This window comes from Ailuropoda melanoleuca, chromosome 9 (assembly GCF_002007445.2).
Source record: "Ailuropoda melanoleuca isolate Jingjing chromosome 9, ASM200744v2, whole genome shotgun sequence".
NCBI lineage: Eukaryota > Metazoa > Chordata > Mammalia > Carnivora > Ursidae > Ailuropoda > Ailuropoda melanoleuca.
Window position 1 is genome coordinate 34,329,900 of NC_048226.1, and position 17,290 is coordinate 34,347,189.

Consider the following 17,290-nt stretch of genomic DNA (forward strand, 5'->3'; position numbering starts at 1 on the left):
GAGGTGATATAGAATGAAAAAGAAGAAAACAGTGTCAGTTTGCCTCAAACTGTTTATCTCAAGACCAGTATTCCTTAAGACATCAGAAGTATCATGGATAATTGAGAAATGCTGCCTTAAATAAAATTCAATGTGGTTCTTCATTGCACTATTTCCCTGAGAATTTGCTATAGACCAAATGTTTGTGTCCTCCCCCTACCAAATTCATATGTTGAAATTTAACCAGGGCAGAAAGCCACGGCAGGGCCATCCTGATGAACTGTGGGGGTGACATTGCCATGGATCCAAAGTGGATTATCCTTGAGCCTTGACATTGAATGAAATTTGCCCCATTAGGTTTTGGACTTACTTGGGACCTGTCACTCCTTTTTTCTTTTTCCCATTTCTTCTTTTTGGAATGAAAATGCTATCTTATGGCTCTCCCATGATGGTTTTTGGGAAGCATATCACATATTTGGTTTCAGAGGTTCACAGCTTGAGAGGAATTTGCCTCAAGGTGAATTGCACCTTGAGTCACATAAATATTTGCTTTAGATGATGTGTAGATGAGATCTCAGACTTTAAAGTTGATGCCAGAATGAGTAAAGACTTCAGGGGCTATTGGGATGGAATGAATGTATATTGCATGTGAAGACAAGAGTTTGGGAGGCCAGAGGTAGAATGCAATAGATTGAATATAGGTATCCCCCAAGGTTCCTATGTGGAGGCCTGATCCCCAGTGTAACAGTATTAGGAAGTAGGGCCCTCGGAAATGTGATTAGGTCAAAGGGTGGGGCCCTCATGCATAGGGTTAGTGCCCTTAGAAAAGGGACTCCAAGGAGCTCCCTCACCCCTTCTGCCATGTGGGGACACAGTGAAAACACTGCTGTCTATCAACTGGGAAGGAGTTGGGCCCTCACAAGATGCCGAACTTGCCACCACCTTGATCTTGGATTCCCAAGCCTCCAGAACTGAGAAAAATAAATTTGTGCTGTTTCTAAGCTACCCAGTCTATGGTATTCTGTTGCAGCAGCCCAAACTAATTAAGACAGACTTTCATTTGCTAAATGGACACAATGAAACTGCAGCACTGTAAATGTTTCCCAAACTTTGACATAAATTCTTTTTTTCCCTTCAGATCACCCTGTGATATATTAGATTTCCATGAGAAATGTTTTGGAACACACTGAATCTTAAAATTGTTAGGCATTTTTATTATTCTTCTGCAATTACAGCAACGGATCATTAAGTTGGCATTACCTGAAGCAAAACAAATGAAGCCAAATTAGATCCCCAAATCATATTGAATATTCTGGCTGGCTTGGATTAATATGTAAAGCTTTTCTCTAACCTGGGTAAATTTTAATAAATATCCTATGTAGAATTCCATGATCACCAAGGAATACACTGCAACCTTTCGATAACTAGGTGATTCATCATGATAAGAAACATTTGCCGAGGAACCTCTCATTTTATTGTCACTTATGTAGGATAATAAATTAGCATTGTACACTATAATAAGGTGTCCAATAAAGTTCTAACGCATAAAGAAATTCAGGGCATTAGGAAGATGAGCAGCATAACTAGTTGCTATGTCCTTGTGGTGTTTCAAGTGGGAAATAAAATTGATTGTTCAAGGCAGAGAGTATCTTCTAAACTCTCAATATTTTGGAGTACTTATTACATGCAAGGCCCTCTTTTAAACACAGTAGCTTACTTCTGATTAGCTTCTGCCTGGTCCAGAGGCTGGTCCCTCTCTGTACTTCCCTTCTAACTTGGTGGTAGGGTTTCTCTGGGAGTTACAGGGTTCAAAGGCAGCACCTGTTTCAGTGAGGGCAGCACCACCACCACATATGGGCTATACTTTGGAGATACTGTGGGTTTGGCTCCAGACCTCTGCAATAAAGCAAATATTACACCAAAGCAAGTCAAATGAATTCTTTGGTTTTTCCAGTACATAGAAGAGTTATGTTTACACTATATGGTAGCCTATTAAGTATGCAATGGCAGTATGTCTAAAAAACAATGCACGTGCTTCAATTTAAAAATGCTTTATTGTTAAACGATGCTAACCATCATCTGAACTTTCAGCTGGGAGAGAGTCTTGCCTCAGTGTTGATGGCTGCTAACTGATCAGGGTGGTTGTTGCTGAGGGTTGATGTGGCTGTGGCAATTTCTTAAAATAAGACAGTGAAGTTTGCCGCATCAACTGACTTTTCCTTTCATGAGTGATTTCTCTGTAGCCTATCATGCTGCTTGATAGCATTTTACCCACAGTAGAACTCCTTTCAAAATCAGATTCAATCCTCTCAAACCTTACTACTGTTTTATCAACTAAGTTTATGTGATATGACATCCTTTGTTGTCATTTCAACAGGCTTCCCAGCATCTTCACCAGGAATAGATTCCAGCTCAAGAAACTACTTTGTTTTCTCATCCGTAAGAAGCAACTTCTTATCCCTTCAAGTCTGGTCATAAAATTACAGCAGCTTAGTCCCATCTTCAGGCTCCACTTCTAATTCCAGTTCTCTTGCTGCTTCTACCACATCTGCCATTACTTCTCCCACTGAAGTCTTCACCCCTTCAAGTCCTCCATGAGGGTTGGCATCCCCTTCTTCCAAACTCCCATGAATCTTGATGTTTTGAACTCTTCCCACAAATCATAGATGTCCTTAATGGTATCCAGAATGGTCAGTCCTTTTCAGAAGGTTGTCAATTACTTTGCCCAGATTCATCAGAGGCATCACTACCTAGGGCAGCTCTAATGAAATGTATTTCTCAATAATAAGACTTGAAAGTCAAAATTACCCCTTAACCCATGGACTCCAGAGTAAATGTCATGTTAGCAGACATGAAAACAACATTAATCTCATTGTCCATCTCCATCAGAGCTCCTGGGTGATCAGGGGCATTGTCAATGAGCAGTAATATTTCAAAAGGAATATTTTTTTCTGAGCAGTAGGTCTCAACAGTGGGTTTAAAATATTCAATAAACCATGTTGGAAACAGATGTACTGTCCAGGCTTTGTTGTTCCTTTGATACAACACAGGAGAAGTTGACTGAGCATAATTCTGAAGGACCCTAGGATTTTTACCGGCAAATGAGCATTGCTGCAAATTGAAGTCAGCGGCTGCATTAGCCCCTAACAGGTGAGTCAGCCTATCCTTTGAAGCTTTGAAGCCAGGCATTGACAAGCTATGAAAGTCCTAGATGGCATCTTCTTCCAGTAGAAGGCCATCTCAATAGCCGTTGAAAATCTCTTATTTAGTGTAGCCATCTTCCTTAATTATCTTAGGTGGATCTGGATAACTTGCTGCGGTTTCTGCCTCAGCCCTTGCTACCTCACCTTACCTTTTATGTCATGTGGATGGCTTCTCTCCTTAAATCTCATGAACCACCCTCTGCTAACTTCAGACTTTTCTTCTGCAGCTTCCTCACCTCTCTGAGCTTCACAGAATTGAAGAGAATCAGGGCCTTGCTCTGGATGAAGCTTCAGCTTAAAGGAATGTTGTGGCTGGTTTGATCTATCCAGACCACTCACACTTTCTCCATACCAGCATAAGGCCGTTTCACTTTCTTAACATTCATGTGTTCACTGGAGTAGCACTTTTAGTTTCCTTCAAGAACTTTTCCTTTGTGTTCACAATTTGGCTAACAGATGCCAAAGGCCTAACTTTCGGCCCATCTTGACTTACAATATGTCTTTACCACTGAGCTTACTCATTTCTACCTTTGATTTAATGTAGGAAACATGTGACTCTTCCTTTCATTTGAACCCTTAGAGGCCACTGTAGGGTTATCAATTGGCGTAATATCAATATTGTTGTGTCTCAGGGAACAAGGAGGCTTGAGGAGAGGGAGAGAGAGAGTGAATAGCTGGTTGGTGGAGCAGTCAGAACACAGTGTCTACCCATTAAGTTTGCCATTTTATATGGGAGTAGTTCATGGCACCTCCAAATAATTACAATAGTAACATTAAAGATCACTGAACACAAATCCCCATAGCAAATATAATAATAACGAGAAAATTCAAAATACTGTGAAAATTACCAAAATGTGACATAGAGACACAAAGTGAGCAAATGCTGTTGGAAAAAATGGCACCAGCAGACTTGCTTGGCTCAAACCTTCAATTTATAAAACAACAAAAACAACAATAACTAACCAATATCAGCAAAACACAATAAAGCGAAACACAATAGAACAAGAAATGCCTGTATATATGCCCCAAGATCACAGAGTTTTGTTTGCTTTAACCTGTTTCTGCACAGAACCTTTCTATTTAAGGGAAAAATCAGGATGCGAAGGAATACCAGAAAAAGATTGTAGTATTCACATATTTATAATTTTGTACCAAGATACATATTGTACTGAGAAAATTAAACATGAGGCCAAGAGTCTTTGGATGTTTGTGCACATCTAAATGAACGTCTGGATTGTTTTTTCTCTTAACCCAAATATTGTGCTATTATGTGGCCAAAACCTGTAGACAAATCCTTAGGAATCTGGACTCTGAAGATTTTGACTCAGATCCAAAAGTCAATTAAATGAATGAAACTGCAAGAAATAAGCATGCAATTCTTAGTTTAAAGCCAGCCAGTTTTAATCAACAAGCTACTGAAAATTCATTTCCAGGGATCATGTGCTCTAATTTTCTGGGAGTTTAGTATCTATTAATTCTCATATTTTATATGTGTGATAATTGTTTGTAATTCTTAAAAGGTTTCATAATTAATATTTATGTTCTCTTCTGTGCCTTAATACAAATTCAATTTTTCAGTTAACTTTACTGAGGTTTAATTAACATATAATAAAATACTCATCATATTTGTAAGTACAGTTCAGTGAGTTTTGACAAATATACACATCCACACAGCCACCAACCTAATCCATACTTAGGTTTCTGTCACTCCAGAACATTCTTTTATGCCCCTTTCCATTCATCTCCCCTGAATTCCTGCCCCAGGCAATCACAGTCCTGATTTTAATAACTATAGGTTATTTTTGCCTGTTTTAGTACTTCATATTATTGCAATCATCCTATAAATTTATCTTGTTCCACATCCCACCTCTATAGTTAGAATATGGATTTTTAATGACTGGAGCTGTTGAATACAGACGTTCGATAGTTCTCTTCTTTGGATTCATTTCTTAAGAATCTAGTCCATTTGGGGCAAATGCCTTAATGGGAAAATATCGTCCACCAAGTTAGCATGTTGCTAAAAGTTATTTATAGGTTGTAAATTATCTAAAGGCTTTTTCTTCCTTCCTTTCCAAAATTTGATCAAAATTTCCGCGTTTCAGCCAGAAGTGGTATTTGCAGTAAGCGTTTGCAATCTGTCTAAATATGTAATAGTGCTGTTTTCTAAATTATAATTTTAATAGGTTCTTTTAGTCTGACTTACCCCAAGAGCCCATGAAAACACTCATACCATTCCCCTGTCTTCATGTTTATAATAATCCCTTTTTTAAACTTTGAAACTTTCCCCCTTTGACTCATCTTGTTAGCCGACTTTTCTCAGTTGGTTTCTTGTGTTTTTTTTTTTTTCAGTTATACCAGTGGAAATTTAGTAATGTGTGACTTAAGACAGACAATTCTGAAATATGCTCATGATCATCCATTCTGAGCCACCCCTCAGTGATCTGGCTACACATACGAATAAGGAGCAAGTTGTGTTTGAAGAGGAAAGGGTGCGGGGGGGGGGGGAGAGGGAAAGAAAAAGATGCTTTTTTGCAGTGTGCATAGAATCTCCCGGGCCTGAAGTGTTGTAGAACCAAGGGGAAAAAAGACACAAACAGCAATGTAAACATGACTGTCAATAGTACCATCTGCAATCATTCCCAAATGGTCAGTGTGTCAACAAAGCAATCCCTGTTTAAGCCATGCAACGTAAAATTGCAGAAGGAAGCTGCCAAAATCTTTCAGAATGCAACAGGCATCCACCCTTGAGGAATCAGAGAGACTCCCCGAACACTCCAGGGGAAGGATGGGTGCTCTGCCGCTGATGATCAGCCTGGGAGCCAGACCACACCTGAGGAGAGACACAGAACTGTCAGGTGGCAGCTCATGCCCTTCAGTCAGGAGACAGAGGCCAGAAGAGCATCCAGAAACGCAAATGCAACAGTCATTAGGGTAATAACGACCATATATGAGCATATATTAAGTATATTCTAGGCACCACATAGGCAGCAACCCAAACAAACAGGTATTATAAAATCAATGGATCAGCAAATGAAGGCTCAGAAAAATTAGCTAGATTGCTCATGATCACTTGGCCAGATGATGATTTCATTGGGATTTGACTCACATCATCCCTTCTTTCAAATCAGTTACCATTTGGGAATGTTCAACATTTATCATTCAAGTGCCTGGGACCAAGCATGGTCCCAGGCACTTGATAACATGTTAACCCCCTTGCTACTCACAGTGGTAGATCCAATCATCATTGTCTCAGGTAGAGAAAAAATGGAAGCTCAGATGGGAGAGGAAACGTTTGTGAAACCACTGGAAAAGGCAGAATGAGGATTCAGAGATTTGTCTATCTGGGTACAAAGCAAAAAAGTGAGTAAGTGCGTCTTCTCTCATGTGGCTTATAGTCCTATCCACCTGAAGAAATTGGGAATTTATTTTCCGGTGGGAAGTGAGTCCATTCTCGATGGAGGATGAATGATTATCTTTCAATCTTCAGCTACATCATGGTATAAACTACAGATGAAGTTTGGGAGTGCAAGTTTGTGACTACGTGATTTATATCTTTATAAAGAAGGGAAAATAATTTAAAAAAGAAGAAGAAAAAGGGGAAATGATAAAAATTATTAGGAAAGTTCTCTCACCTAGCCTACAAACATCTGTTGCCATGTATTAAAAAGCAGATAGGTATAATAACAGTTCTCTGAATAATTGTTCTAACACAACAGAAGATACTCTCCAATTATGAACATAATTAGGTAAAGATTTCTTTTCAAAATACGGGCCTTTGAATTCAGTGTGTTTAACTGTAACTTCCAAGAGGAGAAAGTCATTGTCATTAGTAAATGTGATTATCTATTTTTCAATATGCAAGTCCAGATTATGTTGCTATGCAGAATTTTTATAAAAACAATCAACAGTAACGATTTTATAAAATCCTGAACTGGATTCAGAAAGTACTGTAATTATACATAGGCTTTCAGACGCCCTTCACTATTAAGAAAGGTTACTCAAGAAGTAGAATTTGAGCCTACGCTATAAATCTAAGTCCCTTGGTGACATTGCTTTCACCAAAATAAAATGTTAAATACACATACAATTTCCTTAATAATAGCCACTCTGAAGAGAGCTATGGAAAGAAAGCAATTGACTGTGTGGAGAATTTGCAGTGGTACTACATTTCTCTGCATATGTTCAAAATAGCAGTCCCAAGCAGGGTCCGTGTTCCCGTGTGATTTTCAGCAAGCCACCTTAGCTCAAGTTATCAGAAACAGATGACAAATGGCTAAAAATATTTCTAAATAACGCTAACCCAGCAACAGCCCAGCTGACTCATCAAGTTTGGCTAATCCTGCCGAGAAATGCTAAAATAGTCTAACCTTTGGATCAACTGTCTTGTAATGCTGCTTCATCAGAACTAAGGCTCTTGTCCCAAATAAGAGGACAGGAACACAACTCTTGAACCAGGGAAGCTCAAGGACACCATGTCACCCGGGCTCAGGCCCTTTCCTGTCTTCCAGGCCCTAAGGAGGAACTGACAGAGTGGGATAGCCATCCTTGTCTAAACAATAGCTTTTCAGTTTAGAATCTTAAGTTTTTATATTGTTCTTAGCTAAACTACTCTCACATATTCTCCAGGGAACTTAAGAAAAGGGGGAAAAAAGTCACAGAATCAGGTGCATATCTTCTGAAAATTTTTGTTGCGAGAAGTGTTATCCCTGTAAGGAGCTCATTCCATCACTCCATATAATGGTGCTCTCAGAGCACATTCTCTTACCATTGCCCCCCAGGTACCGAGATACTGGATGATAGTGCTGATCTCAGATGACTGAAAAGCACTGGAAGGTATCAGACCAGAGTCAGGGTTGTGCCAACTGACAACAGGACTGTGTTCAACAAGGCAAAGTGAAGTAACATCTCCACCGAAAACTGAGGGGAAGGGAAATGAAGAGCAGGCAACCCCAGCCCCTTGTCCTTTTCTCCAGCTGAGGAGCTGGATTCATGCTCTCTGCGGCATGTTGTCTACCCTCCCCACTTGCTGCTACTAATAATGATACCTGTAAGAAGGAAGCACAGAATCTTCTACTGTATCAAACCACAAATCTGAAACTGTCACAAAAAGTGCTGAGCTAATAATATTTATTCTGGGTATTTCCAGCAGTAATCTCTTCTGAATGTAGGCACGACTTGACAAGAAAAATGGCTTATATAAAAATTTTCAACCATCTGTGAATACTAGATTTTTTTTAAATATGTTTTTAATCTTGCCTAAACCAATCCCTGGCCATTCTGAGATTTTCACATTATTAATTTCGCTTGGTTCATATCTAATGTTTTCTGAGAGATTTTCTTTCTGATCTTATACCAAGGACAATATTGTGGTCTTATGTTCCCCCAATTTTTAAGGATTACATGGTTCATTTCTCATGTATTTATTTTATTGTTATGTTCTCTTTAAATTGTCAGACTTGACTTTGCCCCGTTTAGATGTTGCCAATTTTACATTTTCTTTTTCTATTCAGCAACTGAAATGTTTGAATGGAATGAAGTAAATGTGATACTGTAGATGGCCGTGTAAGACTAAATCTCCATGCGAATAAAGTGTTCTGCTCTAAAATCTAACCTAAAAGATTGTTCCCTTATCCCGATTACTCTTGGGTTCCATTGAGGCTGGGCAGTGACACAAGATGGGCGGCATGGCAGAGAGGACAGTTTGGACGTGTCATGTGGGACACTGAGAGACAATGACAGAACCTTGGCTCTGCTACTGATTTGCTGTGTGGCCTTGGTTAAACTACTTTTTCTCTCTGAGCCTCAACTTCTTCACCTATAAACTGGGAGTAGTTATTCCCACTTTATGAGCTTATTGTGAGGAACTGGCAAATGTTCTTTCTCTTTCCTTCCACGTAAGCAGAGCATGTTTACCATGGGGTAAGGTGAAGAGCCATAACCACAACAGACTGAAACACCTCTCCTCCCACTCTCCTTCCTCCTCCCTCTGTTCCAGCCACCTTGTTCTTTCCCATAGCTTGAGATTGGCTCTTCCTTTTTTAGGAATGTGTTTCCCCCAGACATCCCCAACATAGCACCTACAGGACATCAATGAGCTCCACCCTGTGTAAAATTATACCCTTCCTTCCTTTCCTTTTCCCTTCTTTCCTTCCTTCCTTCCTTCCTCCCTACTTCCTTCCTTCTTTCCTACTTTTTACTGTTGGTCTCACCTGCTGCACTAATGTAAGTACCACCAGGGCAGGGATATTTCTGTTTTGTTTGGTTTTGTATCACAATGGCCCAGAACACCACATTATAGTTTTCAGTAAATACCCTATTCCTATTTTGCACTTTATGAGATTATATAAAACTATGGAAGACAAGGTTAAATTTAGATCTCCCACTTTGCTATCTCTGTGAATATTTTTAATGTTTGCTTAAACTTTTTAAAGTTTCTGTAATAATTTTAGATTTACAGAGAAGTTACAAAGATAGTACAGAGAGTTCCCGTATGTCCTTCACCCAGCTTCCCCTAATGATAACATCTTACATAACCATGGTACATTTGTCAAAACTAAGAAGTTAACGTTTTAGCAGTACTTTTTTAAACAAATGAATTGATAAAAAGCACCAACACATCTATGAAGTTTATAGTCATACGTTCAGGTCATTAACCCAAAATAGATACTGACAAGAACAGAGTGTCCTGAAATCATTTCACTTCCTCTCTTTTTTCTTTCACATTTTGTCATCTTGGAAATCCTTTCTATGTGAATAACATGTATATTTAAGGGCTTGGGTTAGTAGATTTGCAAAAGACTTTCCCACCACGGATATCTAGAAGACCCCCGGATATCTCTGGCAGGAAAGCCTTTAGAACTCTCGTAAAAATAGCCTGTGACTGTCTACTAAACCAACAGTCAAAAAGAAAAGTTTCTTCTTTTCTAAAATGGTACGATAAAGTCCAGAGGGAGCATATAACATGGTTCTTAATGAGAAGCTTATTTTGTCTCTAACATGTAAATGTTTACTCAGTGCCCTGGGAAGTGGTTCTAGAATGCCAAGGTGTTGACAAATTGCTAAGGACTGTGCTAAATGCCCTCATTAGCTTAAGTTTAGATAAAGTAACTCACAAAGTACCCTACCCCCATGCTTCACAATTTGTCAGCAGGAGATCTGTGTACCACAGCTATCACTTTTCCCAGTCAAAAGCAGCTGGGAAAAGGCAAATGCATGATGGCACTTGATCTGTGACTAAATTAGGCAGGATGGGACAGCTGTGCCTTTTGCAACTGCAAGACAGCGTTCACAGGAGCGGGGTGTCCTCCTCTGCGAACCTGATCACTCCTGGTCCTGGGCCACCTTGCCATGACCCCTTTATTTAGTTCTCCATCCAACACTGCACAGCCTCTCATCTTGTTTCAGCAACTCATTTTATTCACTAACTCAATAACATTTAGACGCCATCTGCCAAAGAGATTAACACGCATTATTTCACTTAATTCTCATCATGACTCCAAGATGCATTATTTCATTTAATAAGCGAAAAAAAATGAAGTTCATAGACCTTAAGAAAGTTGCCCACATAGATGATAGCTAGCAAGTGGCACAGTCAATATTCAGACCCACACCCAGGAGACTCTAAAGTCATCATCCTTCCCTTCAATGATGTTCTACTGCATTTCAAGAAAAATAAAAATTATAAAGGAGTTCCTTTTATCCAAATGATTTCATGAATAATTAAATAAATGTGATGAATTGATGTTTGTCAGTCAAGAGTAGCTTATGATTGAGGGTTAAGATATTTTCATGAGTTTCATGAATCCACATTAATGGATTCTTGACCTCGTGCACTTGTTATGATGCCAAAACACAACGTGGAAGGTGGGAGGGGGAGAGCAAAAGAGAAATATTCCTTTTTTTCAATGGAAGGTGGAGAAAATAAACTGGGAAAATGGGGTCTCAATTTGAATTTCTACCTCACAAAGGTGTTCTCTGAACCCCAGCTGAATAGGCAACCTTATGCCCCAACCCACCCTGGGCTCCCCCATCTCAAAGCCTTTGTTCATGATGTTCCCCTGCCCTTACACCCTCCCCACACCCTGGGCTTTGATTTCTATTTCTCTGCTCTATAAGACTGTATTCTCCCAGAATGGCATCTACCATCATGCTTACATGCTCAGCAAATTTTTGATGGAAAGAACAGCTCCCCAAGATGGATGTCTTAAAGACAAGTTATGTAAACCCTGGTTCACATCAGATAACTCAGTCATGGTCACAGTCGTGTCAGTGAGGAGGTGTCAGGAGAGGCAGTGCAGTTTGAATACAAAAAACCATTTTCTTACTCCTTTGAATTATTTTTTAATCATAGTAACTATTTATTCTGAGTCTCAAATATCATAAAAGGAGGCCATAGAGACGACTACTTGATTTAGCAAACTGGGGCATGGAAACTATTTTACTTCTCTGTGCCTCAATATTTTCATCTGTAAAGCAGGAAAAAATAATCTTACCTATCAGGACTGAATAAGATCTTCTACTAACACACTTAGCCCATTATCTGGCACATAGTAATCACTCAAAAGAAGTAGTTTCATCATTGTTAATATTGTTAGTAACATTATCTTTTAAATTTTAACTACCTTGAGCATGTCTCTAGGCCTCAGTTTCTCAAATGTATGTAATTTGTGTGCAACCATTAATGTCCCTTTCAGATATTAATTTCTAAGATTTTAAGCCTCTCAATATTTATATATTTCAAATTATCCCAGAGTTAAATAAGAATTTCAGGCCCCTAATACTTTCTTCCACCATAAGTCATATATTTACACGACAATTTTATGTGTATATTTCTATGTATGTGTGTTTGGTGTCTAATAGAAAAGTTTGAGCCCACTAAAAGTCATTTTTTACAACATTCTAAAGCAACAAACCAAACCTTCAGAATACTAAAAATATTTTTGTTTGGTTTTAATCTGATTGTGCATTGTTTGAAAGACATTAGTTTCAGAGAAATTTAAGTAAGATGTCCTCTCACCAATAGTTATTGCCTTCCTAAGATATTTTGAAGTTCTAACTTTTTATGGTTCTTTAAAGTAAATAACACTAAATTTAACCTAAAATCCAATATGTTGATACGAAAAAGTAATTTTTGATATACCATCACTTTTCTCGTGTACTTAAAATAAGATATTTTCAGCTTATCTATTTTCAAATAGTTCCTAAATAATAGTTTTCTTTGGATGATTGACTATAGGAATTTGGCTCCTACAATACCTCCAAAGCATGACATTTTAAATCACATACTCCTTCACTTGTAATGTTTAAAGTGAATTTCATATCGTTACACAATTTATCATTTGGAGATGGAATAAGATATTTACATGGGTTCCATCTCTATCTCCACAATTGAAAAAGTATAGCTAAGTCTTATTAAAAGCGTGCATGCTTGGTTATCGAAGCTGAATAGCAATAGAGAAGAATGGTCTTGAATATACATATTCAAGGGCATGTGCGTGGAAATCAAGTCCCAGTGATAAAGGATCGCAGACAGACCTTCCTTCCATATTACTGTTCAGAGATCTCTGTGAGAACATACTCAATGGACTCCCCGCTGCAGTATGGCACCACTCTCTCCTGAATGAATGAAAATGGAAGCACTCAAATCTGTATCAGCTGAACAGTATTACATGAATTAAACTTAGATGAGCAAAAGAATATTTGGAGGACAGCAAGGCAGATTCATGAAGCAGGAAGGCCTCAGGTAGGAGGTTAGACTCCGTGGAATAGAGGTGGCATGTTGGGAGGATTTAGGAAATAAATCTCTGTTATGTGGGGCCAGACTTGACAACTCTACAGAGGAGCTTGGGCTTGATGTGATTGGCAGCCAGGCAACATTATAGTGTATCGTGAAGAATCACTATGAGAAGGAGTGCCTGGATGGCAGCATGTAAGATGACTGAGAAGGGAAGAAAACAGACAGGACAGTTGGTAAGAGGGTTGGCAGGCTGTGCAGGCTTGAATCCTAGGTCAGCCACTGACTACAGGTATGTCCTCTTGGCCTCAATTCCTTCTCTGGGAAATGGAGTGTAGTGATGAGGTGGAAGGAAGCCCGTGGCAGTACCTGTCAGCTCCTCTTACGGTTTTAAAGGCATAAAGTGTGTGATGCAGGCATGAACAAGGTGGTAATGTGACTGAGCAGAGGTCGCATCTGAGAGGTGCTTTGAAGGAGACAATCTCAAGCCTGAATGCAAGAAGAAATGTAAAATGTAAACCTCATGCTAGTAGCATGAAAATTTAAAGAATTACTGAACCCTAGAGAAAATCAGAATCAACTGGAAAGGGAGCTTTGCCTGATAGAAAGAGTACATGATCACACTATTGGTCACCCTAGTTGGCTAGGTCATTGAATCATGGGTCATTTTATCAGGCTTTGCAAGCAGAGACCTTTGGGAGAATGGAAGCCACTCATACAATCTCATATAAACCTAACCTGGTTGTTCTAACTAGAAAATGAGGAAAAAACAGATTATCTGCAGGTTTACTTGTAATTTGGCATTTAATATCTTATTGATTTTGCATATGGCCTTACATACATCTTATCAAAAACTTCACAGTTGACACATTCCAAATAAATTCTTAAAGTCTTTCAGCTTTTAGAAACATAATTTTAGGACAAACTTCATCAGGCACCAAATTATAATACAATAAAGAAATAATTTGCACTGCAGGGCTGGTATTGAGGGTAGGGTTACCCGTTTACCTTGTATTTACCGAGGTATGGAAGGGGATACCTGAATGCACTTCTTTGGGGCCTTTGATGTTCAGAGTAAAACACAACCACAGATTTTTCTAAAACTGTGATTTGTCCACACACACTCAAGCAGAGTTCAGTGCAAATGGAACTCACATAAAATCAAATAGTGTATAAGAATACCAAAAATTGAAATATGTGCTGGAAATTACTATCTATATAAAAGAGATAAAGGGTTATAATAGAAAATTATTTTACGTATTTACTATTACTGCCAATACTGCAGTAATAAAACTGGTCTGTATTTTATAAAATCTGTCTCTAATGATCCATGCAACATCTTTTGGATATAAAATTGTATGTTATTCTAACATCTTCCACCTCTCAATTAATAGCACTGATTGTGAAGTGCTTATTCAATATAGAGCACTGTGCTAGGCACAGGAATACATCAGTGAGCAAGACGGGTGTGAGTTCTGCCCTCCAAGAGCTCATATCCAATATCACTTATGAGAAATCAGAAGCTCAGACCACTTGAGCGGCATCAAAGTCTTTCTTTGTAAGACAGCAGCAAACCCAAGGCCAGAATCCAAATCTCCTACAGTCTCATGTTCTGTCAAAGATATCATTGCCATTCAACATGAAAACCAGCTAAAAATCAGTCAATCCCTGGCCTGTACAATCTGTCACCAGGTTCTCTGCATTCCACCTCTAAGTCCAAGTCCTTCTATCCATCCTTTTCACATTTCCACCACCATCACCGAGTCAACCTCCCCAAATGTGTCTCCACCACTGCAATAACGTCTTCACTGAGTGTTTGCCATCTAATCTGCTCCCACCCACAGATAAATTTCTCTACATTGCAACCCGAGTGATCCTTCCAAGAGTGTGTTCTTTTTTTTTTTTAAGATTTTATTTACTTGACAGAGAAAGAGAGAGAGAGAGAGCTAGCGAGAGAGGGAACACAAGCAGGGCGAGTGGGAGAGGAAGAAGCAGGCTCCCAGCAGAGGAGCCTGATGTGGGGCTCGATCCCAGGACTCCGGGATCATGTTCTGAGCCGAAGGCAGACGCCGAATGACTGAGCCACCCAGGCACCCCTAAAAGCGTGGTGTTTTTTTTGGTTTTTTTTGTTTTTTTTTTTAAGATTTTATTCATTTATTTGACAGAGATAGAGACAGCCAGCGAGAGAGGGAACACAAGCAGGAGGACTGGGAGAGGAAGAAGCAGGCTCATAGCGGAGGAGCCTGATGTGGGGCTCGATCCCGTAACGCCGGGATCACGCCCTGAGCCAAAGGCAGACAGACGCCTAACCGCTGTGCCACCCAGGCGCCCCCTAAAAGCGTGTTCTGATTATGTCACACACCCATCTCTCATTTCAATGACTAAAGCACTGCATTGCCTTCACTTTGCTAGAGATCAAACTTTGTCATATGTTCTGTAGGGTCCCCTACCTCTCCCTGTTTGTCCCACAGCTTGCCTTCTCCCCTACATCACACTCCAGGCACACTGGCTTTCTAGCAATTTCTCATCACATGATGCTCTCTGCCATCAGAGATTGGACACATGTTTTAATCTCTGTGAGAAGCAGTTCTTCCATTCTCTTGTTCACCTTTTTAACTAGTCTTCCTTTCCTAGATAGCAGCTCAATCATTACTTGCTTAGGGGAGCCTCCCCTGATCTCCTAGACAAAGTCAAATCTCATAATATTCATTTATAAGTTTCAATTTTACACATGTATGTGTGATTATTAATATCATTGCCCTTACAGGCTATAGGGTGTTTGAATGGAGCTATATCCTGGGTAGGTAGAATATTGCCCGGCATATAATAGAAATTCAGTGATTCAAATCAAGTGGAAGAGACTGTCTGTTTTTCCTCACCATTGTATCTCAGTGCCCAACATTCAGTATAAGATCGATAAGTGTTTGTTAACTAAATAACTAAATTGACATATATTTGTTAATATTTGTGTGGTACCCTTAGAGAAATGGTAAACAGGAAAAGCATGTCTCCTGCCAATATACATTTATATAAATAGAAAATAACTATAATAGAGTTTTATATGAAAATAAAAGCTTTTTAAATATATATATGGCATGAACCCATTATCTTTCAGAGCTCCACATAGGTGTGTATGAGATTAGAAACTTTAGAAGAATATATTCTATCTCCTAGGGGACAAGAAGGCAGTTTTTATCTTTTATTTTTTATATTTCTGGAATTGTCTGAAATTTTAAAAATTGTAAAGGGTTAACTTTATATTCAGATGAAATAGTAGTTATTTCTAGTTTTATAAGAAAAAAAGAGAAATTTAGAAGACAACGGAACACAAAAATATTTTCAGACATAATTATTTACTCAAAAATTTGCCACTTGGCAGATTGTCAGAAAGAATTACTTACAGATATTCTTCAGCATAAAAAAAAATGAACTCAGAAGCGGCAATGAACAATGTTGTTGATTATTCATAAATGCAAGTGTATTTTGTCTATAAAAATATATTAATAAACTTAGACAATTCCAACATGGAAATTATAGGATGAAGAAAAGAAAGAGGTGGCTAATGTGAAGTTTTTGTTTGAAAAGCAATTCTGATAGACTTTAAATTTTGAGGAGAAATATGTTTTTTTGTGTATACTAAAAATTTATGGGTAACACTATAGTACTGGCTCTCAAAATGGGTCTGAGGACTTGTGAGTGTCACTGAGATCATTTCAGGGAATCTGCACTGTCCAGCCTTTCAAAACTACATATCTGCAAGAAGCTTGATTTTATTGATATTCAACAATTGAAACAGCATATTGGAACAGACCAAGTGCAGAAAGAGATATGAGAATCCACTTCTCTGCTTTTGGGACAGATATTAAAGACATTTGTCAAATGTAAAAAAACACCACCCTTCTCACTAATTGTTTTTGCTTGGGAAAATATAGTTATTTTTCAAAAAACACATTATTTATGCTACATGTAATAACTTAAATTTTGTTTTTAACATATTAATAAATAGTTTACATTTTTTCACATGGTAAATGTTAAAAGATATAACCCACATAAACAAAAGCTATTTGGAGTCCTGAATATATATTAAGAAGGTAAAGAGTCCTCAAAACCAAAGTGCTTGAAAACTGCTAACCTATATAATTGCTATATAATGCACAATTTCCAATACACTAAGAAAAAAAGAAGGAAAAAATTCAATCAGGCCTTTCTTTGATGAAAAGATTCACACCATCTAATTAACACACCCACCACCTCACATATTTAAATTTTCTTTTTAGTAACAACATTTAAGTTCTACTTTCTTAGCAAATTTTAGTTACACATGCTTTGTTCTCAACTATAGTCATCATGTTTTACATTAGATCCTCAACCCTTA

General features: G+C 38.4%; 1 long non-coding RNA gene across 3 annotated transcripts in view; it reads right to left on the minus strand.

Annotated features, from left to right (window-relative positions):
* LOC117803746 overlaps positions 1 to 17,290 on the minus strand; it is a 96,549-nt gene that overhangs the window by 52,829 nt on the left and 26,430 nt on the right. Inside the window, exon 4 of one of the 3 annotated variants that reach the window (XR_004627790.1) lies at positions 1,225 to 1,875. The exons of the other annotated variants lie outside the window; for them this stretch is intronic. This is a non-coding gene — a long non-coding RNA (uncharacterized LOC117803746). Of the gene's footprint in view, positions 1 to 1,224; positions 1,876 to 17,290 lie in introns of those variants that run through there. 3 annotated transcript variants of the gene reach the window in all.